Source organism: Sus scrofa, chromosome 3 (assembly GCF_054392235.1).
Source record: "Sus scrofa isolate SSC_HxYL_T2T_F1_AM1 chromosome 3, Sscrofa_HxYL_maternal_Yorkshire_Landrace_v2.0, whole genome shotgun sequence".
NCBI classification, from domain to species: domain Eukaryota; kingdom Metazoa; phylum Chordata; class Mammalia; order Artiodactyla; family Suidae; genus Sus; species Sus scrofa.
Genome location: NC_139385.1, coordinates 108,616,091 through 108,643,246, shown reverse-complemented (window position 1 = coordinate 108,643,246; position 27,156 = coordinate 108,616,091).

Here is a 27,156-nt window from a genome sequence, read left to right as displayed (position 1 = left end):
GAACACAGTGAAACATACATACTGTCCTGTTTTCCTTTTCTCAGTGACTATAAGAAATCTTAGCGCCATTTCATATTCTACCTTATTTACAGCCCCCCCACCCTTTGCCTAGATTATCTCCATTATTTTTTTCACTGTATATCTAGTGAAATGTCTTAAGTTCATTTTTTAATAAGGAGGGGTATAAGTTAATAAGTAGTAAATAGGAAATGATCAACATCTGAGTGGTAGTGGAAATTGGGGCAGTGAATGAGATCACCCAGGGAAGGCAAGCAAACTGGGGAGAGATGAGAGCCAAAGATGGAACCCCAAGAACAGCAAATTTACAGAGTTGGTTGAAGAAAGAGAAGCCAAAGAAAGAGAACTAGCAACGGAGAGCATTTTAAGAAAAAGGAAGTGGCCAGTAGTATCTGAGAGTAGAAAGAGGTCACCTAAGATAAAAACTAAAAAATGACCATTGGATTTAGCAACCAGGAAGTTAGCTGAGACCGTAGCAAGAGTTCCAGCTGAGGTGCGTGGGCGTGCTAGATGGCTGGGGTTGACAAAGGAATGGGAAATTAGGTAATGCAGAGCTTGCAGAAGGGTGGCTAAGAAAAGAATTCACGAAGATGGCTGAAGGGGCATATAAGATGGGAAAGGGGCAGTTTGTCTTAATTTTTTTCTTTTTTGGCCACCCCATGGCATGTGGGGTTCCTAAGAGTAACACATGTGACCAATGTTGCAGCTGTGGAAACACAGGATCCCCAACCCACCACACCAGGCCAGGGATCAAACCTGTGTCCCAGTGCTGCAGAGATGCTGCTGATCCCATTGCATCACAGCGGGAACTCCTGTCTTAATTTTTAAAGATAGGGTAGATACAAACATGTTTATATGCTGAAGGAAAAGTTCCGGTAGAGAGGGAGCGGTTAAAAGTACAGAGAAAGAGGAGTTCCCATCGTGGCTCAGTGGTCAATGAATCCGACTAGGAACCATGAGGTTGCCGGTTCCATCCCTGGCCTTGCTCAGTGGGTCAAGGATCCGGCATTGCCATGAACTGTGTTGTAGGTCGCAGATGCAGCTCGGATCTGGTGTTGCTGTGGCTGTGGTGTGGGCTGACGACTACAGCTCTGATTAGACCCCTAGCCTGGGAACCTCCATATGCCGTGGGAAGCGGCCCTAGAAAAGGCAAAAAGACAAATATAAAATCAAGTAAAATAATAAAAATAAAAAGGAATATAGGCAAAAATAAAGTAAAAGTATAAACATATTACTTATGAGAAGAGGGAGAGAATAGAATAGGAGGATCCTGGATAGTTAGAATTCTTTAAATAGACACTGTTTTGTAGATTTGACTTTGAAACCATTTCAGTATGTTACCTGGCTATAAAACAAAATAATATTTAAAAAGCAATCCTGAAAGTAAAAAATAGAAAACATACATGTCTGCTTTAATCTCAAAATTTCAATGTCCTCAGTAATCCTAGCCAAAGTCCTTCCTGCTTCAATCTTGTTTGTTCCTATAGGAAGTCAAAGAAGACTTGAACGGTTTCCTCACAATAGACTTTTTCACTGGAAGGGAGTTAGTAGAACTTCTCTTATCTTGGGCCAAAAGTTCCCAATTCTACTTCACTTTTCCCTGAGTTCCAGTTTTAGCCAGATTCCTAAACTTTCCCTTGATACTTTACAGTTTTATTAAGATTTACTAAAACAGAGACAGAGGTCTGCCTCATGATGAAACATTGTAAATTTACTTTCGCAGTTAACTGAGGCAGCAGCATCACTAGGAGGTTAAAGAATATTTAAAGTGGCTTGGAAATTGCCACCGAGTGGCAGGAGAGATCCCAAGATGGGTTAATTTTTATGGGTTTTGCTCATTCTCCTAGCAGTTTCTTTGTCAAAACCCCAAGTAATCTGGCAAAAAAATGCCCCCTCCAGGCTATATCCTGTTGATTACAAGAGATCATATGCTACTTGCCCTCATAGAACAGAAAGTTTAGTGGGGAGAAATGGCTGCCACACGCAAAACCAGGAGCAGAGCCCAGGTTTAAACAGAAAATAATCACTCTTCAACAAGGTTGAACTGTCCCCTGTATTTTACAAATGGGAAGTGTTGTCACTTCCCGGGGAATTACAGTGAGGTGCCCTCGCACTGCTCAGACTAATAGGTACGGATATTTAATTGATGAGACCAGCCATCTAGAGAGAGACGTCATGGTCTGAAGATGGGTGAATGAACACCTGAAATGGAATCCCCAAAACACCCCTGGGGTAGATGAACTCAATCAGAAAAAAAGAAAAGCAGTGATTTCCCTGGAATCTGGAAAACAGGGTGAGAGGGATGGAGGATGTAGAAGAGGAATCCTGGTGGGATTTGGGGTCAAGCAACATAATATGTATCTCACTTAACCAACAAGCTTGTGAGGCTGATTGTCCCCACTCACTGTGCAGTGAGAAAAACTTCAGGAAAGCGGAGTAGCTAGCCTAAAATAAAGAATTTATGCAAGACCCACTTACTTTTTAAAGCTATTAAGCCTTTCATCTGTGATAGCTATGGTTTCTCTCTTTTTAAATGATCCTTGATAGCTTCTACAGCATCTGTTGGCAAGGAATCCTGTTGCAGTGGGAGCACTGTAGAGCGAGGAAGCAGCTGGGTTGGGAGCTTGGCTGACTCATTTTTTCCACCTGCTTTTATCGGATCACTAGTCATCAGAGACCTCCAACTCACGAGTGAGACCCTATAATATAGGGTGGGGCCTCCAGGAAGCAGATTCTGAGAAGCAATTTATTTATTTAGGAGTCCTCTTATGATTAATACCTATAGAAGGGAGGAGAAGAAATCAGGACTGGGGAAGGAAGAAATTAGGCTATGATGCTCTCTTAGCAAAGCTCTTAGCCAATCCCACACACTGGCGTCAGGATGACTCCTCGGCCGTTGTCCCAAATTAGGCCGGTCTTTATACCCAGACATTGATCAGTAAATGGATGCCAGCTGCCCCTGGAAGGAAGTATGACCTTGGAGTGGCAGTTTGCTTCACTCAAGGTCAAAGGTGAGGGCCACATTTCCACAGCACACCAAGCAGCTAGAGAACTAAGCCCTCCTTGCCTGAAGGAAGTCTGGACCACATATCACAGCATCCACTAAAAGTCCCCACAAGTTGGTAGAGGCTCAGCCAAAATGAAGATTTTAAGCCCAAGGGATGATTGTCCCCTTCTGCCCACCCTCTATGCTTTATTAGTTCATGTTTGCCCATCTCAGGTTATTTCTGAGCACGGCAAATCTTTCACAGTAATTGAAATGCAAGGAAGAGAGGTGGTGTTGGGAAGAATAAGCCACCTGATGAGAGAGAAGGGCAAAGGGGGAGGTTATACAAAAGTCATGGCTGGTTGGCTTACAGTGGGAAAGAAATCAGAACAGCATGCTAGATCCACTGGAGGTCATCGAAAATGGCTGGTAAGCATGTACCATATTAGTTTGGAATCAGATTTAAAGGTCATGCATGGATCCTCTTCCATCCACTGATAGATTGAGACACCACTGAGGGAAAAAGCTTGACCATCCTTATTCTCCCCTGCTGCTCCTCTGGGTCCCACTATTTTAACCCAGTGCCTCCAGTGCAAGCCCAGGGATGAGAAAGAGGAAGAAAATATCTTTTTAAAATGATGATACTATTCCCATTCTCTGCTCACCCTGGAGGCTTATTTTGAAAATCACATTGATTTAACTTGTTAGCAGTTTAATTCACTTTTAAAAGATTAACCAGACTAATTATTCATCAGATTTCACCATCTTTGTCAGCCTCAATAAGGATCCTTTGTTACAATGATTAATGTGTTTTAATTGTAGCTTCTCTCAGAGCAATAATTCGATCGCACAGTATTTGCCGAATCTATGGAAATCTTGGAAATGCTTTGACAGCTGAGTTATTCTTGGGAAATGAAAGTAAAGGAATATATGTAACTAACAAAAAGTGTTTTATAGCATATCATTAATATGGATTTTCCCTCTCTGACAGAGCTGGCGCTGCTTCAGTCCATGAAGCTGCTCGCTGTGCATGTCAATTTGCCACCCGGGACCCATAAGGAGGTAGAGATCAATGGACACAGGTGACTGGACTTTTTCCAGTTGGTGTCTTCAAACATGTTAATCAGAGTAATTATCATAGCAATGTACACACAAGTCACAGGGAAGGTTGATCAACTAGCCAGTGTCCGTAAATAATCACCCAGTTAAGAGAGTGGATCCTGTGTTGATCACTCTATTTTCTACTCAATACATCATCTTCATTCATTTAACCGGTGGCTGCTGTCCAAGTTATGGAACGGTATTATTTCTAAAGGCAAGGTAGTTCTAAGATCTTTGGAGTTGGACAGATCTGGAGTTGACTCTTGGCTCTAACACTTATTAGCTGTGAGACTTGGGGGGAAATGAGCTGTACCTGGCCTCCCCTGAGCCTCAGTTTCCCCATCTCTAAAACAGGTGTAATAATACCCACCTCATAGTGAGGATTAAAATGAGGCATTGTTAGGTAAGACTATAATACCACCTGGACTATAGTAAGCATTCAATAAATTATTTTTGAAAAAGCTATAGACCTTAATACTTTAAGAGAATTGTATGGACCTAGGAATCAGGGATCTCATCTCACAATAATTCAGAGACAAGAAGGAAAGGTGTGCTACCATTGTTTTTCACGGATAAGAAAACGGGGCACAGGGAGGCACATCGATCTCAGTAAACATGTCATATATGTCTGTCAACGAACTACTTGCTCAAGCCCAAAGTGCTCTAAAAACCACAGATGCTGATTCCCCTTTCAGTGATTTTCCTACTGCAGCCTTGGCGTTCTCTGTATGAGTAGTTGAGAACAGATTAACTAACTCATTATTTGCTGACAAATATTAGCCCCTCTGTTGGGATACATGTATCAGTAATAGTTAACAGAGCTAGGCATTACCTCATCTAGTTTATATAGCAAGCTTAGGAGGTAAATATCACTATTGCCCCTATTTTACAGCTGAGGTCTCTGAGACTTCAAGACATTAAATAACGTGTTTGACAGATTTAACCCCAGGTGTGTCTGTCCGGCTCCTGTGTGTGTGTTGTAACTATACAGTTTTGCTTCCTACCAACCTCACTGGACGAAATGCTGGGTTTTTTTAAATTTTATTTTATTTATTTATTTATTTTTGCTTTTTTTTTTTTTTTTTTTTTAAGGTCCATACTCATGGCATATGGAAGTTCCCAGGCTAGGGGTCAAATTGGAGATACAGCTGCTGCCCTAGGCCACAGCATCATCAGATCTGAGCCTCATCTTCCACCGACACCAGAGCTCACTGCAATGCCAGATCCCCAACCCACTGAGAAAGGCCAGGGATCGAACCTGCATCCTCATGGATACTAGTTGGATTCATTTCCACTGTGCCACAGTGGGAACTCCAAAACTTCTGTTTTTTAAAACGGAATATTTTCAGTGAGGACCGTGAGGTCTATATGGTACTTAATCAGTTTGCTTTAAATTACTGTCCTAATGATTTGGGAACCATGACTCAACAATTTCCTTAACTATCTCTCCCCCCTCCCCTTTTTTTTAGGGCCACCCAGGAGTCATAAGGAAGTTCCCAGGCTAGGGGCCCAATAGGAGCTGCAGCTGCCAGCCTATACCACAGCCGCAGCAAAGCCAGATCCGAACTGCATCTGCAACAACTAGATCCTTAACCCACTGAGCAAGGCAGGGATCGAACCCTCATCCTCATGAATACTAGTCGAGTTTATTATTGCTAAGCCACAAGAGGAACTCCCATCAATTTCCTTAACTTCTGAACCAGAGGTGGGGAATACTATTGTTCCTTCACTTGGGGACTGACTGTGAAAAAAATTAGGAAGTAAATTCTTCCTTAGATATTTCTAATACACTTTTACATAGTGAAGGCCCTGAGAAATGCTATGGTTTAAAAAATTGTTTAATTGTGTAAAACCTGCTTTGTAAGCTTATTTGACACAGAGCCCTTCTTTTTAGTTACAATCATTAAGAATCTAAGGAAGGAGTTCCTGTCATGGCTCAGCAGAAACGAATCCAACCAGGAACCATGAGGTTGCGGGTTCGATTCCTGGCATGGCTCAGTGGATCAAGGATCTGGCATTGCTGTGAGCTGTGGTGTAGATCACAGACACGGCTCGGATCCGGCTCTGCTGTGGCTCTGCATAGGCTGGCAGCTACAGCTCTGTTTAGACCCCTAGCCTGAGAACCTCCATATGTTGCGGGTGCGGCCCCCAAAAGACAAAAGGACCAGAAAAAAAAAAAAAAGAATTTAAGGGAATCTGGAGTTCCCATTGTGGCTCCATAGATTAAGAACCCAACATTGTCTCTATGAAGATGTGGGTTCGATCCCTGGCCTCACTCAATGGGTTAAGGATCCAGCTTGCTGCAAGCTGTGGGGTAGGTCACAGATGTGGCTGGAAATCAGTGTTGCTGTGGCTGTGACCTGGCCTGCATCTGCAACTCTGATTCAGTCTCTCATCTGGGAACTTCCATATGCTGCAGGTGAGACCCTAAAAAAATAAAAAAATAAATAAAAATAAAAAAGAAGAAAAAAAAAGAATCTAAGGGAATCAATTTATATTTATGTAAGTAATAAGCATGGCCGAATTTAGAGAGAACTTAGTATTTCCCAGACATTGATCTCAGACCTTCACAAGCATTAACTCATGTTATAATACTCTCATGATACAGGTGTTTTTAGAATAACCTCATGGGATGAATGTTTTTCTTAAGCAGTTTTACCAAGATCACAGACTATTACATGGCCAGGATCTGAATTCAAGGTGTCTTTCTCTAGAACCTGTACTTCCGCAGCTGCCATGGAAGACCCGATGTAGCATGTCATACTCAAAAGCATGTCATGTTTTTTGCAGTTTAAATATGGAATAAGTGTGCTATATCAAAGTTGCATTTTGATTTAGTTGAACCAACCAGTGAGACCTCCTGGCAGAACCACTTCTCTGTATTAGACAGTCAACACAATCAAATTTGATATTGATAACTACCTTTTCCCCCTATAATGCCATTTTATTCTTAAAATACTTGACCCAGTTTGGGGCATCCACTTACATTTTGCGTCAAACACAGAGGTAATATCCTCTTACCACCATGTCTCTTTCCAAGTAGTAATCACTTCAGTTTTCTTCCAGGACTAATGCCCTGAGATCAGACAGATAAGAATTCTCACTTGGAGACAGTCAGGTGATCACCCGTCTCTAGTAGGAAAGCTGTAGGGCAGTGAGGCCAAGGCAGAGGAATTCTCTTTTCTCTTCTCTGCTTTTCCTTTCCTTACATTTCTTTTGCATCATTCAATTTAGGTGAAGCAATGGCTTATGGAATGACAAAGTCTGGGACTCTCTCACTTAACTGTAGATACCCCAACTTAGAAGGACCAGGAGAAAAGGCAGTGGCCCCAAAGGTACAGAAAGCCCAATGAGAGCTTCCAAGTACCGTTCTTGCCTTCTTTGTCTTTTGATCCTTTCTCCCCATAGGATTTTTTTTTAAGCATACTTTTCCAAGTTGTTACATTAACAAATTTGCACTGATTTCTTTATCCTTGTCATCTAAAGACCACCTTGTCGGCGGACGGTGAACTTTTCCTTTATGCCAGGCCTGCTGTACTGTCTAATGTCACAAGTGTCTGCTCACATTAGCTCCCGGAGACTGGAGAAGATTCCGCATGGGGCCTTTCCAGCAAGTTGATTTGACAGAATGAGTCCCCATGCTAGCTCATGGCACTTATCAGTTAGTCAGCCTTCCTCGGGGAGGAGAATTTAGAGTGCACCATATTCAGTTTCCAAATCAACTGCTGTCCCCTCAGGAAGCTGTGTGTTGCATTATTAAAAGAGATGCCTTCAACCACAGAACCATACTTAAACATTCATCCACATTAAAAAAAAAAAAAAAAGAAGAAGAAGAAGAAGTGGGAATGAGGGGGGACCACACCACAAGGCCCCACACCCTTTGCTGTGTTAACTCTTTCTCCCCAGGTTTCAGTTCTCTCAGTGAACAGTCCTGGATCTTGCATTGGTGAGCATGAATGGTGTGATTTTGAGACTCTTACCTTTACTGAAAAAGGGGTGCCTTTGCATTACTTGGGTAATATAATCCCTGAACTCTCCATAGCAAAGTTAATCCAAAAATCTAGCTGCTGGAAACGGCAAGGACTTTGATTTATCTGTTACCTACCTCTCCCAGGAGTTCAAATGAAAAGCAGGAATTGGTTCTGAGTTGAAAAACGAGCAGATCTGAAGCTCACACTTGCATAGTTATAACTTCAGATATTTCTAACTAAAAAAAATAAAATTTATGTCCAGTTTACCTTTATTCTTCCAAACGAGAAATTGACAAGTTTGCTGGAAAAAAGGAGGGATCCTTTTTAAAGCTGCATGTTGATATAAATATGAAAATGGATTAAACTCTGCTTCCAATTTCCAAACATGTGTACTTCAATGAATATTAAATGGCAGGCCCCTATCATCATCATGACTTATTTACTCACCAGCGTTTTTATCAAAAAGGGACTGGAATTGCCTGTGGAGCATGAAAGTCTCCTGTAATTGAGTTTAGAGTGGTAAATCCACTAAACAGGCCATGGCCCCAGAGACACCCCGGAAACCCACCTGTCAGCTGGTGTTAGATCACAGCTCAAACAAGGCATGGCTGCCTGTTCCTGCTAAACACTGATGTGGCCCAAAACAAAAAAAAAAAGAGAGAAGGGATTTCCCCAGGGATGAGGGACGGCTGGGGGCAAATCGTGGGGGTTGGGAGGGCAGGAGAAAAACTCTCATCTAACAGCTGCCCGATGTCAGCTGGAATCATGATCTGAAACGCAGCTTGTGAGGGAAACTGGCCGAGCCTCCTTCGCTAAGGTGTCATTTCTTTATTCCAGCATCCACTAGGTAGGAGCGTAATGGAGTGGACAGGAAACTTTTTCATCACGGATGAGCCATGGAAATCAAATCCCCAAGTTTCAGGGAGGATAAAGATACAACAGGCTTAGGACTGGAGCAGAAAAGTTCACATCTGGAGAGGGAGGAGAGAGTCCAGCTGACACCTGGTGGACCAGCCAGGGATGGGAGCAGGAACATTTTAAGCCAAAGAACCATCATTTGGCCAGTAATGTTTGCTGGTGCTGATTACCGGATCCATTGCTGTATGTATCAAAACAAACAAGTCATAGTCCTTGCCCTGCAGGATCTTAAAACATAGTTGGGGAAACATACAGATAAGCCAGCTCTTACAATACATTGGGTCAAGGGCAAAATACAGTGTGGAAACAAAAATATGTGCTTAAAACAATGTTAGGAAGGCTTCTTGGAGAAAATGAAATTTAGGCTGACTTTTTCCGAATGAGCAAGGTTTAGCCAGGCAAAGGAGACTCAGATCTGTGAAGATGGTAGAGGAATGAGAAGCTCTTGCTGTAGCGAGGAGACACTTGATCAAAAGGGACAGAATGGCACTCTGATAGGGCTTGCAGAGGCTTGATGTGGGCTGTATCATCGCTCGGGGTCTCATGATGGATTAGATGCTGAGAGAGATAGGGCTAGAGAGGGAGAGAGAGAGGAGCCAAAGGATCAAGAACTTTGATCAGCCTGGCTACTAAGTTCATCCTGAAAGCCATGGGGAGAAATGGAATGGAAGAATTTTGAGCAGGAGAGTGGTTTGGTCAGGTTTAGCTTTTAGAAAGACCAGTTTAGGAGTTCCCATCGTGGCTCAGCAGTTAACAAACCCGACTAGTATCCATGAGGATGCGGGTTCAATTCCTGGCCTTGCTCAGTGGGTTAAGGATCTGATGTTGCCGTGCGCTGTGGTGTAGAAAGACCAGTTTACCTGTTGTGCATAATATGAATTAGAAGGGGCGAGGCTGGAAATAGGAAGGTCATGAGGGGAGCAATCACAGGAGTCTTTGGGAGAGAGGGTGATGGCCCATACCAGGGTAGGTGCCGTGGAGATGGAGGGGAGGAGACAGATTGAGAACTATTACAGAAAAGAATCAACGTATTTGGAAGACTGTTGAAAATGGGAAAGGGGGGAGGAATTCAAGATGGTTTCATGTTTTCCGGCATGGGTTCAGAGCTGCTAGATTTAGCAAATAAAAACACATGCAATATTTTGGGACATACTGATACTGAAAAAATGATTCCTCATTTAACTCAAATTCAGATTTAGCTGGGACTCTTGCATTTCATCTGCCACATCTGCTTAGTGGCTGGGTAAATGTTAGGTCATTTATCAAGCTGGGAATTGGAAGAGGAGGCACCGATGTGGGAGAGGGGGCCAAGAAGATGATGAGTTTACTTCCGTTTATATTGAGTTCGAGGTATCCAAGGATCTATCTGACTTCTGATGATCACCTAATACCTTTCTGCTCTTCTTTTTTCTTAATTTTTGAATTTATTTTTCTTTTAAAATTTTTATTGGAATGTAGTTGCTTACAAAGTTGTGTTACTTTCAGGCCTACAGCAAAGTAAATCTGTTATGCATATAAGTATATCCATGCCTTTTCAGATTCTTTTCCTGTACAGGAAAACCGTATTGAGGAAATTTCCCTGGGCCATCCAGTAGGTCCTTGGAACCCACCTATTTTACATAGCGGAGTGTGTAGATGTCAATCCTAACCCCTAGTTTATCCCTCCCTCCCCACCTTTCCCCTTTGGTCAACATGAGTTTGGTGTCGAAATCTTTGAGTCTGCCTCCCTGCTCTTCTTCTATAAGGGTAGTGTTAGCCAGCACATGGCCCCTCAGCCAACAACTTTACTTCCAAGCTTCTCTTGCAGAAAGCGGCCAAGTAACCACACTCTGACCAATGGGATGTGAGAGGAGATGACATGTGTCTTGCTCTTAGAAGGATTAGGCGTGAACTCTCTTGACTCTTTTCTCCTTTCCACCAACTCGGAAACCAACGCTGAAATAGCCGCCTTGGGCTCAGAGATGAAAAGCACATGTTGAGGGTGGCAGAGCCATCAACCTTGCCCTGGGCCACCTACCTCTGAATTGTTATGGGAGCGGAAAATACACTTAGCCTGTACCTTTATTACTGGGAGGAAACATCCACGGAGTAGTTGGAAATACAGGCCTGCAGCTTAGGAGGGGGGCAGGGAATATTGGGAGCGATTAGTCCATGGGTTCTGAGCAAAGGCTTTGGGTTGGGTTTCCTAGAGGAAGTTTGCAATGTGAGAAGAACAAAGCATGAGAAAGTCAAATGCTATCTGTTTCTTCTTTTGATATTTTTTAAGAGACACAATTTTCAATTTACCCTCAAGATAATAGATATCTTCCAGAAGTACTAGATGGATGTTTGAGAGTTTTGTTTCATTTCCAAAGCTTTTTCCCTCTGGACAGCTAGGCATTGTTTAATAGGCAGTGCTAAATTTTGTTTTTATTTGGATATATATTTCAGCACTGTCTGGGAAGCAGTGCGTTCTCATGTCCTATGGCTATTTAGACATTTACACACGTCCTAGTGGCCATGCCAGCGTGTGTGCTAGGCTCAGTATACATGTGTGTGGTCTGTGCCTTGTGGGTGGGTAACACATACGTTCACATGTTCCTCTGTGTTCTGGCTTGTTAATGTGCCCCGAAGGCATCTTTGCATGTTCGTCTGTGGGAGATGCTGGTTATTTTGGCTACATTAGTACCCAGTCCCCAGCAGTGCCAGGAAATAGCCTTTTAGATTCTTCTCATATGGAAGTCTTCTGTCCATTTTGGAGACTGTCGAATATTTTTTAAAAGAGCATTTCAATTGTCTTCTTAAAAAAACAAAACAGAACAGACTTTGGAGTTCCCAATGTGGCTCAGTGGGTTAAGAACCTGAGTAGTATCCATGAGGATGTGGGTTTGATCCCCAGCCTTGCCCAATGGGTTAAGGATCCGGCATTGCTGTAAGCTGTGGTATAGGGTGCAGAAGTGGCTTGGATCTAGTGTTGCTGTGACTTTGGCATAGGCTGGCAGCTGCAGCTCCAATTCGACCCCTAGCCTAGGAACTTCCATATGCCTCAGGTGCGGCCCTAAAAAGACAAAAAAAAGAAAAGAAAAGAAAAAAGAAACCTCCATGTATCTATCACCCATCTATCAGTAATTATCAATTATCAAAATTTTGACAATCTTATTCATCTATCCCTCCCTTTTTTCCTTCTAGAGTGTTTTAAAGCAAATATTAGATGTTTCGGGAGTTCCTGTCATGGCATGGCAGAAACGAATCCGACTAGGAACCATGAGGTTTCAGGTTCAATCCCTGGCCTCTCTCAGTGGCTTAAGGATCTGGCATTGCCATGAGCTGTGGTGTAGGTCACAGACGCGGCTCAGTTCTGATGTTGTTGTGCCTGTGGCGTAGGCCCACAGCTGTAGCTCCAATTCGACCCCTAGCCTGAGAACCTCCATATGCTGCTAGCGCAGCTCTAAAAAGCAAAAAAAAAAAAAAAGATGTTTCATTTCACATGAAACATTTTAGTTTGTGTCTCCCATTGATAAGACTATTCCATTCCACAGTGTTGTTATTACCTAATAAAATGAACAACAGTTCCTCAATGTCATGTGAACCCAATCCCTGTTCAAATTTCCTTTTTTTTTTTTTTTTTTGTCTTTTTAGGGCTGCACCTGCGGCATGTGGAATTTCCCAGGCTGGGGGTCCAATTGGAGCTGTAGCTGCCAACCTACACCACAGCAACGCAGGATCCAAGCTGTGTCTGTGACCCATACCACAATTCATGGCAACGCCAGATCCTTTAACCCACTGAGTGAGGCCAGGGATCAAACCCACGTCCTCATGGATTCTGGTCAGGTTTGTTACCCCTGAGCCGTGACAGGAGCTCCTAGAGTTGGGTTTTTCAAAACCCACATTTGGTCATATGATCATATTGCATATGATCCTGTCTTTTTGGTCTCTTTTACTCTAAAGCAGTGTGTGCTTACCATTGATTGGAGGAGGAACCAGGTCATTTGTTCAGTATAATGGTTTGTGCTCTGTATTTGTCTGATTGCTTTCTTGTGGAATCTACCACCACATTTCCTATAAACTGGTACTTATATCCAGGGCCTTGATTAGATTCAAGATCAGTATTTTTAGGCACGAGTACTTCATAGTGTGATGCTATGACTATGAGGCATCTCGTATCTGGTCATTTCACTTTTAATGATGAAGAGATTGATCAGTGGGTTTAAGTAGTGTCAACCCATGAAGTTCCCATTAACCTTTCACCTTATGGTTTTAGCATCTATTGATGATTGTTACCGAGACCCACTATATCATTTGGAATATTAGTGATTTTTAAAAATTCTTTTATTCTTTCTGCATTTACTAGCTTGGGATCTCCAAACTCCAGAACATTGCAGCTCAAAGGCAATAATAGAATTGCCATGCACTCAGCAGCTAGGTGAAGGTCCTGGTTTCCTGCTCTTGCTCCATATTTTAAAATATGAATTAGGAGTTCTCATCGTGGCTCAGTGGTTAACAAACCTGACTAGTATCCATGAGGACACCGGTTCGATCCCTGGCCTTGCTCAGTGGGTTAAGGATCTGGCATTGCCATAAGCTGTGGTGTAGGTCGCAGGCACGGCTCAGATCCCGCATTGCTGTGGCTGTGGTATAGGCTCGTGGCTACAGCTCCGATTTGACCCCTAGCCTGGGAACCTCCATATGCCATGCATGTGGCCCTGAAAGACAACAAGTCAAAATAAATAAACAAATAAATTAACATAAAATTAAAACATAATTAAATTAAAAATAATAAAATATTAAAAAATCAATTAACTCTCCTGATTACCTGGTGGCCAGGCCTGAATTTCAGGCTCGTTCCAACTAAAGTGATTCTATGTGCTCAGATAATGTCAAAGTCAGCAAATATCATAGGAGGTTGGTCCACCTTGTGCTCCAGGGAAAAGGGGCTCAAGGAGTTGCAGGGGGCCTTTTCCTAGGGTTCAGGGAGCTCAAGGCCTCCCCAAACCTGAGGTCTGACCACCAGGGACTGGTTTTGCTGCTTTGGGGGAGGGTTCTCATTAGCATCTCCTACCCCAGTCAGGCTCAGGCTGGGGCCCTGGCTCTCTTGCTGTTCAAAGAAGCAGCTGCCATTTATCCACTGGCCCCAGGGACCAAACAGCTGAGTCTCTGATGCTTCAACTTTTTGGCCTGCCCTGTGTGTCCTCAGGTGAACTCCAGGCCCCTTTCCTCCCCTGGTTGGATGCTGGGCTCCTCACCTTCTTTGAGAAATAGGAGCAGAGTTGATCTCCTGCCTCCTGTCCCTCCATTAGACCTTGTCCCAGGGTGAATGGTCCCCCAGGCAGCCCCTAATTCTAGGTTTAATATTCAGCTCTGAGGGACTAGGATGTGAGGGGAACCTGGGATCCATCAGGTTGTATAGACAGATCCTTACTCAGCAAACAGAATATATCAAACAGAACATTCTTTTCTTTTAAAAGATGAGCCTGCATGGAAAAATGGCACCAACATTTATTTCTGGGTGGAAGGGGAGATGTGTTTTAAATTCTACATAAAAATATATCTTAGGGAGTTTCCACTGTGGCACAGTGGGTTAAGAATCCGACTATAGTGGTTCACGTCACTGCAGAGGTGCTGGTTCAATCCCCTGCCTGTTGCAGTAAGTTAAAGGCTATGACATTGCCACAGCTGCTGTGTAGGTCATACCTGCAGCTTGGATTCAGGAACTTCTATACTCTGTGGGTGTGACCACTAAAAAAAAAAAAAAGAGAAAAGTGCCTTAGTAGGATTCTGTGGTATACACTCTTCGGTTTAAAAAGCCAGACTTTGAATCACCTTAAGACACTAATTTAAATACACACACACACACACACACACACTCTTCAAAATAGTCATCTGCCCTTCACCAATAACCTTTTGGCTTTGCATGGCTTTTAGCTGTTTCTAAAAAATCACATCCACTCTGAAAGCGAGTGGTTGCCCTCATGGAGCAAGGCCAAAGAATATGCTGCAGGCTGAGTGCAGCCCACAATGTTAGGAAAGCATGTTTGCTTCTGCACTGCCCATACTTGGACACTAGATGGCAGGCTTACCTTCTAGATGGAAGCATCCGGCACTAGCCGCCTTGCCTCAGCTTTTAGCAGCCGCACACTCAGGGGCAGATCCCAGGGGCAGATCCCAGAGGCAGGCAGTGAGCTCCCCAGAGAGGCTGTGAACAAGCCTTGCCATTTGAGGTGAGAGCAAGAGGTGTCTGATTTGGGAGCACCTGCCTGCAGGTGCAATGGGATCAGAGTAGGGCTCCACCAGATCCCAGATCTCATGGTTGTTGGCCATGTGACACCCCTGCAGTGCCAACCATGGCTTCCTCCCACCTGTGGGTCTTAGAAATGTCTCCAGCCTCCCTTGGTCTGGCTCAAGGTGCATCGTCTTTCAGAACTCCCAGACCTAAGAAGTTATGCTTTAGGCAAGCGTCTATCAAACAAAAGCTCCTGCTCTGAGTGTGGGGAGGAAATGCGCAAGCCTATGCTAACCCTGGGCTGAGGTCTGTGGTTTCAAGAACATTGAAGACTCATGGCATTTTTTTTTTTTTAATTTGATAGGTAAGTCTAGTTATAATCTGTCACCATACAAAGTTATTACGGTATTACTGACTGCATTCCCTATGTCGTACATTACAACCCCATGACTTATTTGTTTTTACTGAAGTGTAGTTGATGTACAATGTTGTATTCGTTTCCGGTATATAGCAATGTAGTTTGGTTTTTGTTTTTGTTTTTGTTTTGGGTGTACTCACAGCATATGAAAGTTCCTAAGCCAGGGATTGAATGCGTGCCACGGCAGTAACCAGAGCCACAGCTGTGACGAAGCCAGATCCTTAACCCACTGAGTCACCAGGGAACTCCTTATGCACACACACACACACACACACATTTTTTTTTTCAATTTTTCCCATTATAGTTTATTACAGGAAACTGAACATAGTTCCCTGTGCTGTACAGTAAATCCTTATTGTCTGTTTTATATATGGCAGTGTGCATCAGTTAATCCCTTACTCCCAGTTTATTCCCCACCTTCCCTTGCCTTTCAGTCACCGTAAGTTTGCCTTCTATGTCTGAATCTGTTTCTGTTTTGTAAATAAGTTCATTTGTACTCTTTTTTAGATTCCACGTATAAGTGATATATGACTTTTTTTTTTTACTTACTCCACTTCGTATGATAATCTCTAAGTCCATCCATGTTACTGCAAATGGCACTATTTCATTTTCTAGGCTGAATAATATTCCATGGTATTTATATAAATGTACCACATCCTCTTAATCCATTCATCTGTTGATGGATGCTTGGGTTACTTCCATGTCTTGGCTCTTGTAAATAGTACTGCTAGGAACACTGAGGTGCATGTATCTTTTCTTTTCTTTTTTTTTTTTTTTTTTTTTTGTCTTTTGTCTTTTTTTTGTTGTTGTTGTTGTTGCTATTTCTTGGGCCGCTCCCGCGGCATATGGAGGTTCCCAGGCTAGGGGTCGAATCGGAGCTGTAGCCACCGGCCTACGCCAGAGCCACAGCAACGCGGGATCCGAGCCGCGTCTGCAACCTACACCACAGCTCACGGCAACGCCGGATCGTTAACCCACTGAGCAAGGGCAGGGACCTAACCCGCAACCTCATGGTTCCTAGTCGGATTCGTTAACCACTGCGCCACGACGGGAACTCCGCATGTATCTTTTCAAATGACAGCATTCATCTTTTACAGATAAATGCCCAGGAGTGGGATTGCTGGATCCCATGGTAGCTCCATTTTTTAGTTTTTTAAGGAACCTCCATACTGTTCTCTGTTGTAGCTGCCCCAGTTTACATTCCGACTTACAGTATAGGGGTGTTCTCTCTTTATTATTTGCATGCAGTGGCTTGGCATAGGATTTCAGTTCCCAGAGCAGCAGTTGAACCCAGACCACAGCGGTGAAAGCACTGAATCCTCACCACTAGACCACCAGGGAACTCCCATTTGTAGACTTTTTGATGATGGCCATTCTGACTGGTGTGAGGCGATACCTCATTATAGTTTTGATTTGCATTTCTCTGATAATTAATGATGTTGATTATCTTTTCATGTGCCTTTTGGACATCTGTATGTCATCTCTGGAGAAATGTCTATTTTGGTCTTCTGCCCATTTTTTTTGATTGAGCTGTTTAGTTTTTTTTTTGTTGTTAATGAGTTATTTGTATATTTTGGAAATCAGTCCCTTGTTAATTGTATCATTTGCAAATGTTTTCTCCCAGTCCATAGATTGTCCTTTTGTTTTGTTTATGGTTTCCTTTGCTGTGTTAAAGCTTCTAAGTTTGATTAGGTCCCATTTGTTTATGTATTTTTTTTGTCATGGGAAATTTTTACCTCTTAATCTTCCTCACTTGCCTCATAGCATTCTTTTTTTTTTTTTTTACTGATTTTATTTTTTAAATGATTTTCATTTTTTCCATTATAGTTGGTTTACAATGTTCTGTCAATTTTCTACTGTAGAGCAAATGACCCAGTCACACATGCATATACACAAAGATGAATGGATTAAGAAGTTGTGGTATATATACACCATGGAATACTACTCAGCCATAAAAAAAGAACAAAATAATGCCATTTGCAGCAACATGGATGAAATTAGAGATTCCCATACTAAGTGAAGTAAGTCAGAAAAAGAAAGACAAATACCATATGATATCACTAATATCTGGAATCTAATATATGGCACAAATAAACCTTTCCACAGAAAAGAAACTCATGGACTTGTAGAGCAGACTCAGAGCATTCTTAACACACCTTCTTTTTCTGCTTCTGCCCTCCTCCCATCTAACTAAAGCCTAAACCCAGAATTTAGGCATCATTATAAGTCCTCCTTTAGGGCAAGAACCTTTGCTGATTTATTTCTGATTTCCCTGTTCTGGAACATGGTAAGGGCTCAGTGAATGTTTGCTAAATAAATAGTTAATCAAATGAATTAATGTTGAAACTGGAAAATCATTTAGTTTAATCTCCTAATTCTAGAAAGGGTCCCAAATGAATGGAAATATATCATATTCTCTAGATTGTCTGCCTTCATTTTCTTTCTCCTTCTTCCTCACCCTCAGCTGAGATTCCACCCCAGGACCTAAACTTAGGATAGGCCTGAAGCTTTCTTACATCTGGCTGAAATCTCCCATGCTGCAGTTTGAGACAGTTCTTTTTGCAGGGACCTTGGTGCAAGTTGATGATGGGATTGGGGAACAATATGGTTGTGGGCTGAATTGTGCCCCCCGCCCCCCAATTAGTATGTTGAAGGCCTAGCCCCCAGAACCTCAGTATGGGGCTGTATTGGGAGACAAGGCCTTTAAAGAGGCGATTACAGTAAAATGAGACTGTCCAGGTGGGGCCCTAGCCACTCTGACCAGTGTCCTTAGAAGAGGAGATTGGGACACACAGAGAGACACCAGGGTGTGTGCACAGATTGAAACCCAGGGGAAGAGGCAGCAGAGGGCACCGGGCTGTCTGCAAACCAAGGAGAGAGGCCTCAAAGCAAACCCATCGTGCCGACACCTTGACTGGGACCTCATGCCTCCAGAGCTGTGAGCAAATAAGTGCCTGTTGTGTAAGCCACCCAGTCTGGGGTATTTCGTTAGGCAGCCCAAGCTGACTAATATAAAACAATATAATATAATAAGAGGTTATAATGTAACAAACATGATCTAATACATCATACTTTGCCCCTTTTGTCACCTTGTCCAGTGTCTAAAAGACTGTCATCCAACTGATGTCAGATCACATTAGTCAGTGGAGGTTTCTAACCCCGCCTCTGGCCCCTGGCTCTGACCTGGCAGATGGGAGAGCTGAAAGACATCCTGAGGCAGGAGAGTTCACAGCTTTCCAGGTCCTTTTTTAGAAGAAGTGGGCTCAACTGTGATGCAAGATAGGCTGATACAGTCCTCAAGGGAGGAGGTTCCCACGCATCAGAAAAGCCGAGCTCCCCAAAGAGGTCAGCACAGCCTCAGCGGCCCAGATGTCCACACATCAGGATAAATCAGGTGTGTCAGAGAGAAAGAGCAGCAAGAGAGCCTGCTTGCTGGAGATTAGATTAGACCAGAGACGATTTCATAACGGTTCCACAGCTTGAGGGCTGTGGACACGGAAGAGCAGGAGGGAGGTTGCAGGGCTGGCTGAGGAAGCGTCAGAGAGACACGGAGGCTCTGAAGCAAGAATCAGCTCAGTGAACACAGAACAGCTCAGGGTCAGAGACTGTGAAAGACAAGGCAGTGCCGTCTCCTTCCGGAGTCACCTTTAAGGGGAGGGGGAGGGTCTGGGCTGGTGAGAAATGACCCAACGAGGTTTATAAAGTGGAGATTCCAGGTCACCCTGGGGTGGAAGGACCAGGGTGTCTGGAGGAAGCTAAAATAGACTCAGCTCTCCTGGGCACGTGGCCGTCTCTAGGGCACAGTCAGGACCCCTTCCTTACACTGCTAGAGACCCTCTCTCTCCTCTCAGAAATGACCTTGTGAGTAGATACCACTGAGGAGAAGAGAGAGATGCCCCAACAGGAGCCACATCAGAAGGGAGACTACCATCCATCAAGAGTCTCTCCTGCTTTTGCACAGACATGCAAGAGGGAAGGAGGGAAAAGGCTTTTTCCTTTGCCCCTAATTTCCAACTTAGCCTGGCTCAGATGTGGACCTAAGACGGGACTTGATTTTGGTCCTGCTTCTGTGAGCACCCTTCGTCTCATGGTCCTGGACGCCATGGATTAGCCTTCCTCTGCCCACCCCACTGTCTCACCACATTCCTCACTCCAGGTGGAGATGGAGGAGAACCTGGTCCTGCAGCTCCAACCACGACCATGTGTCTGTTGGCCATAGAGCTGGGAGACTGCACTTCAGCCTTGGGTAACACTGAGCTCCTAAGAAAAGAACAATCATGAAAAGCTTAGCTTGGAGTTCCCGTCGCGGCTCAGTGATTAACGACTCCGCCTAGGAACCATGGGGTTGCGGGTTTGATCCCTGGCCTCGCTCAGTGGGTTAAGGATCCAGGGTTGCTGTGAGCTGTGGTCTAGGTCGCAGATGTGGCTTGGATCCCGCCTTGCTGTGGCTGTGGTGTAGGCCGGTGGCAACAGCTCCGATTAGACCCCTAGCCTGGGAACCTCCATATGCCACAGGAGTGGCCCTAGAAAAGGCAAAAAGACAAAAGAAAGAAAGAAAGAAAAAAAGAAAGAAAGAAAGAAAGAGAGAGAGAGAGAGAGAGAGAGGGAGGGAGGGAGGGAGGGAGGGAGGAAGGAAAGAAAGAAAGAAAGAAAAGAAAAGCTTAGCCATCATCAAATTAACACCCCCATTTTCCTGATGAGGTTGTTGAGACCCAAAGGGGGAAAGGATCTGCAAAGGGCATGTAAGACTGATCAAAGCTTCTAATAGATATTACCACATATCAAACCCACGGGGGTCCTTGAAAAATATATTTCATAGAGTAATAGCTCAATTCCAGTCTTTTTTTTTTTCCTGCCATTGTACCATCTTAGTCTATTTTTTAAAAGCCAGTCCTTGAAGCACTGTATTATCCCCCTAACCACTTTATGTCGAATAAAATTCTAACATGAAGATAGATGTGCATGACAATAGATGGAGTTTGTTCCCATGAAACCACATCTGGGCGAGTGGTCAGTTGTGAGCCCTGGGTTCTGTAAGACACATCAACATGCGAGATGAGGGACAGGCTCACTGTGGTGGGGAAGCGTTGGAAACCAGGCCATACAGAGGGGGAATTAGGGAAATGCAACTTGCAGAAGAAAATGCTAAAGAGAACCACGACAATGAGCTTGAGTAGGTGAGGGCTGAAGGTAGGGCGGCAAGGGTCATCACGTTTGTTTTGTTTTATTTTTAGGGCCACACCCTCAGCATATGGAAGTTCCTAGGCTAGGGGTCTAATCGGAGCTGCAGCTGCTGGTCTACACCACGGCCACAGCAATATCAGATCTGAGCCGCGTCTGTGACCTACACCACAGCTCACGGCAATGCCAGATCCTTGCCCCCTGAGTGAGGCCAGGGATTGAACCTACATCCTCATGGATGCTAGTCGGGTTCGTTACTGCTGCACCACAGCAAGAACTAGCATATGTACTATTTCTTAGGGCAAAATTAGAACCTAAACCTGCTAGAAGTCATAATTAGGTGAAAAGAAGGAAGAGCTTTCCAGATTAGAATGGGATTTTTCTTTTCCCTTAATCCTCTTGGAAAAGGGTTAACTTGGGCTCCTTTAACATGGTAGGCTGGGTGGCTTAAACCACAACATCTATTTCTCACAGTCCTGGAGCCTGAAGCCTAAGCTTGGGGCTCCTACATGGGCAGGTTCTTGGAAAGGGCCTGCTTCCTGGTTTATAGACGGCTATCTTCTCCCTGAATCCTCACACAGCAGGGAGAGGAAGATGGATCTGGTGTCTCTTCCTCTTTTTAGAAGGACATTAATCCCATCATGTGCTCACCCTCATGACCTCATCTAACCCCAGTTACCTCCCAAAGGCCCCCATTGTCCCCGTTTCCAAATACCATCATATTGGGGATTGGGTTTTCAACACAGCAATTTGGGAAACACACACACACACACACACACACACACACACACGTCCAGTCCATAACAAGCGTCCTTGGTGAGATATAATGAACATGCAAAAGGCTATTACCTTGTAGATGTTTTCCTCAGAGAGACCCCAGACCTCTTCAGGGACCTCAAGGAGCGGAGTGCTCTCCCTGCTGGAGCCAGCGTTCCGCAGAGAAGGCAGAATTATAGGAAACGCCCAAAGAGACCATGGGCTCGGGAGGGGAGGGGAGGAGAGAGAGGGGGCTGCTGAATGCCTGGGTGTTGTGGTCCCCCTTACGCCGGGGGAGCTGGCCGTTCAGCTTTGGCTGGGGGTACACAGGACATGGGTTCTCTGGCTATCATGAGGTTCTGGTTTTTCCTGTGTGGGGACCTGGGAGCCATTTTTCAGAGCACGTAGGAGTAGAGCAGCCCAGTCTTGGGTTGTGGTTTCCTTTTGCATGATGATTGCAAATCCACAGTCGATATGACACTCAGGATATTTTTGCACAGCATGATGGGGACAGTGGCATAATGAGTGCCCTCAGTGCTCTCCGCTGGAATGGAGCAGAGCAGTAAAGGCAGGGCCACTCTTGGAGAGAAACTCCAAGGATTTGCACGCTGTCCTTCTCTTCTTCCACCACGTAAGCTCTCTGAAGCAGAACTGTAGCAGAGCTGCACACCTCTTGAAGGCATCATTCACTACCTGTGCAAATCTATGTGGCAGCTTTCTGTGAAGTCGGAGACCCAGGAGCCACCCCCAAATTGCCATCTCAAAAAGACCTGTCTCCTTGAGAGGGGCAACTGACCTTTTCACAGACAGTGGTATAGGATTGACAAGATTCCAACCACAAGGCCAATGAAAGATGCATGGCCCTCCCAGTCATCTCTTTCCAGGAGAGGACCTTCAAGAAAATCACAAAGTCAGTGGTTCTCAAGTTTTCACACTAAGTTGGATATCTTTCTTTTCGTTTTCTTTGACATTGCACAGAAGCAACTTAACCAGTAAGAACACGCCGATGGAAAAGGTTGCATATTTACATCCCAAAGTATAAGTTATAGGCTTAATTTTAGCCTAATGTGATTTGAAATGGGAAACCATAGTTGCAAATAGCCCTGAATGTGATTAAACTCCAATAGGGGTTGAGAATAATGGAGACATGACAGACCCCCTCACAATAGCTCACTCCACACAATAGACGAATGAAATTATGTACCTGACACACAGTGTATTTTCTGAAAACTGAAAATGCACTTAACATCCCTGTAGTTGATATGCCAGAGATTTCTTTTTGCCTATGGAGAAGAACATTACACTTTAAAATTATTTGTTATATCTTTTTAAGCTGCTAGGAAAATCCCTGTGATTGCCAGTACTACTTGCTAGAGAACATATGACTCTCCTGAAAAAAAATCCTGCTTCCTTCTTGGTTTGAGAAGAAAAATGTGGAAGGTAGATTGATAAATTGGCCACAATATTGGGGAGGAGAAAATCTGATGCGGCCAGAGTCACAGGACCGGGCTTAAAATAAACCTACGTTATCCCGGTTTCCAGAGAGAGTTGGGATGGGAGTTCCTTCAATCACTGAGAGCTGAACAGTGGACTTTATTCTGGTAAGCCCTGAAACGTTCTCTGTGTCTGGGTGAGAGGAATAGAAGGCGCTAGAGGATGAAGGCAGATGTATTTTGAAGACAGTATTCTTTTTCCCCATGAAAAAAATCCTTTTTTTTTTTTGGTCTTTTTCAGGGCCACACCCGCGGCACATGGAGGTTCCCAGGTTAGGGGTGGAATCGGAGCTACAACTGCCAGCCTACACCACAGCCACAGCAAGGTCAGATCTGAGCTTCGTCTTCGACCTATGCCACAGCTCACGACAACACTGGATCCTTAACCCACTGAGCGAGGCCCAGGGATCGAACCCACAACCTCATGGTTCCTGGTCGGATTCATTTCTGCAGTGCCATGATGGGAACTCCGAAAAAAATCTTTTTTTGATCCCACTAGTCTACCTCATTGATCTGCTCCCCTTTATTGCAAAACTTCTCAGAAGTTCACTAGTTCCTCTTGAAACCCCTCCAGTTCAGTCTTTTGCCTCCACCGCTTCCTAAACTACCCTTGCCAAGGTCACCAAAGGCCCACACATAGTTCAGCGCAATGGTCGGCTCTTAGCCCACCTCTCACTAGGGCTATAGGCTGTGTCTGACGTCACGGAGCCTTCTTTCTTTTAATACTTTCTTCCACGATACCGCCCTCTCCTGGATTTTTTCTCAATCTTGTTCTCTCTACTCGGAGATCTAATAGACACCTTGTCGCAAGACATGTTTCTACAATATTTTCTTGGCCTCTTTGCTGAAAACTCCATCTTGTCCTGCTTTGCTTTACCCCATCTTCCTGCTTGAAAAACAGTCGCAGTGCTGGTAAATGACTCGAGTTTAAGAACAAAGACCTAAAGGCATAAGTTATTCATTGGGTCCCCTGAATGGGGACATAATGCGTTGGTCTAGGCACACCGGACCTGTGCAGATAGGCACGTCGTTTGCACAAGCATGATATGTCCTCTGAAGAATAAGAGAAAGAGGAACCTCATGGCCCCAAGTGGTTTATGAGCGGTCGTTAGCAGAATACGCATTAGCAAAAAGAACCAAGGTGCAAACCTAGGCACCCAGGGTTGCCACAGATAGGCATGCCCTTTGCGGAAGCACAGTGAGGATTTTCTGAAATGCTATGTATGCATAGACAGCTAACGCCAAGCTTCCTCAAATGCTAAGGATTGTTAAATGCCTAAAGGTCAGAGTAAAAGCTTAACCATCTACCAGCTATGTGACTTTTAAAATAACAAAAGAACTTATAAAATAATAATAATTTTAAAAAACCCTATATCCTCTACCTATAGCCCCCTCCTCACTTGACATAATCCTAAAGAGCACAATAAAAGCAGTGTGGTTTCTTGAGGCGGTGCTCTTGCTCCCTGAGACCTTGAGTCTCCTGGTTCCCACCTTTACTTAAGATACATGTCTCTGTATCTTGTTTTCTGTTAACTTTTTTCCTTAAGTTTCACAGCACCCGTTCTTCAGCCCCATCCTGCTGAGCTGGTCTCGGCAACACCTTATGTTCATCCAAAACTAGGCTCTACCATCAAAATGTGTTCTTTCCACATGCGTATCCGTTAATGCTTAGGCCAAAAATCTTATAATCATTTTTCACTGCTTAATATACCGAACAACCAGGCCTTGGGACATTCCTTTCAAATCTACCTTCAAAATATAACCTTTGCTCACCACCTCCACTGTATCCCTCTGGTTTCCTGTCATCCACCTCCCTCCCCAGGTGACTGCACCAACCTGCAAACCGCATTCTGCTCCTGCTGCCCTTCCCGACCTCGTAGACTCTTCTCAACACCCCAGGCCCAGGGAGCTGCTGAACATGTCACAGGTACCCAGGATCCAGACTTGTGTTCTTTCTCTCTTCTCCTCCTGTCCTCCTCTTTCCAAGAAGGGCGTGGTCACTTCTAGGCAAGGGGACAAGGAAAGGGTTGGAGGAACTGGGATCTGAGTCAAGCCTGAATAAGAGGTAGGATTTGAATGGGGAAGTGGGGGCAGTGGTCTGTGGGGAAGGCCCACCGCCACCCTCCTGAGGCCTGAAGGGCCCAGTGGGGTAGACACCCAACGTTCATGTGGGGGAGTGCCTAGAAAGATGAATTTGGGTCAGCTGGCCGAGGGCCTTGAATGCCACGCTCAGGAGTTCGGTCTTTAGCCCGCATTTTCCAGGAGCCTTGGGCAGACGGGGAGTGGGAACAACCATGAATTCACTTAGCATAGTTATCTCAGCTGCCTGCCAAGTAGTCTATTTAGTCCAATTCACAGGCAGAGCTTTGTTGAGCATTGAGAAGTCTCTTGCTCCGTGTGAATCCAATCACCACGGCAGGCACACCTCAAAGAGGGAACACACGGCTGCCTCTGGAAAAGCCTGCCCCACACTCCGGCAACTCAGTGCATGAATATGCTTTTCCAACGTCTGACGCCGCTGCTTAGCACAGATATTATGGGACAAATCCTTGATTTGACCTTTTGTATCTCCATCCATCCCACTGTGCTAAAAGCAATTATGTGCATCTTGTGTGTGGCGGTGGGAACGGGGCGTCACTTAGAGAGGGTCCTTTTCACACTCCAACTGTCCGCTCGCTCATTCCTCCCCCCTCTCCCGGTGGCCGCACAGCAGGCCTCCTCCCGCTGCTTGGCAGCATCTAAATGGCATTAGGGGGGAGGTGAACAGGGATGTAAACAGGTGGAAACCGTTCTGTCGTGGTGATTAGCATTCGCCTTGGCCAGGCACAGCTCCGGATGAAAAAAAACAGGGCTGCAAGAGGACAGGGAGGAGAAAGCTGGCAGAGGAGCAGGGGGCAGAGGAGGGCTGAACCTGGTGTCAAAGGGCAACCAACTTTCTGTACAAACTTCCTACGGTGTTTGTGGTGCAAAGCCAGTGTCAGGGTGGGTGGCAGTGGTCTCGATCTAGAGATGCGTGATCTGTCAGCCGTCGTCTTTGCCTGTAGTTGATATGTGTGTGTGCACTCATGTCTGTGTGATTAAGTGTGTGTGTGTGTGCAATGTCTGCATGTGTGAGAACACAGAGTTGTGTCTCTGGGCGTTTGCACATTGTTGTGTACGTTGCAAAGCCTGTGTCAATGCCTTTGTATTATCTGTGTGCTTGTACTTGGAGGTCTGGATGCCCAAGAAAGTGCATGCTGGTTTCTGGCTACCTGTGCCTGAGGATGTGTACACGGACTGCAAGCATGGCATCTTTGGATATAATATAAATACGTCTGTGTAGGGGGTACTTGTGGGCATGTATGAGAAAAGAGCTCCCCATCCTGTTTTTTGATGGAGCAGCTTGGCGTGACCATGGACGTCACTCCAGTCCTGGCCAGAAAAAGGAGCCTCATTTTGCTAAACAACCTAAGTGTCTGGCCCTTTGGGGACTGACACCCTCGATTCCGTTTCCTGCTTTCCCTGACCTCCAGCCCTAGATGCAGTTGAGAGACAGGCTCAGCGCTAGGGAAGATGCCCAGGAAGACAAGAGAGGTAGAGAGCTGAGATGCTGGAGACAAGGCCCTGGAGGAATGGGGAGGAGAAGATCAAGGATCTTTTCAGGGCTTTCATATGTCAATAATTTACCATGGAAAAGCGAGCTGGCCTCTTGGGCAGGAGGTAAATGCAGACAATGAAATAACGGTGAGTAGTGATCTGCTTCCAGCTCAGGCTCACCTTTAATTGAGTTGAGATGTAACTGGGAAGCAGAAGAAACAAAACTGGCAGGTGGATGTAGCTCATCAGAGCTGACCTGGACCGTTGCTGCCGCATGGAAGAGCTCTCTGCTCCTGCTTCCAGGTACAATCACCTGATGGTGCTGCCATTGACTCTGAAAACTAGGGCAGAAAGGGGCAAATTAGCTATGCCGGCAATCAGAACTACATATGGTTATATATATTTAAAAAACCCTCCTAAACACAGTCGAACTTCCAATCAGCAACGTGTGACCAGGCATGATCTTATCACCCATTCCAGGTCACCTTTGGGCCTCTCAGATTTTTCTCAAGGTAGGGAGGGGTTGATGGAACCCAGGG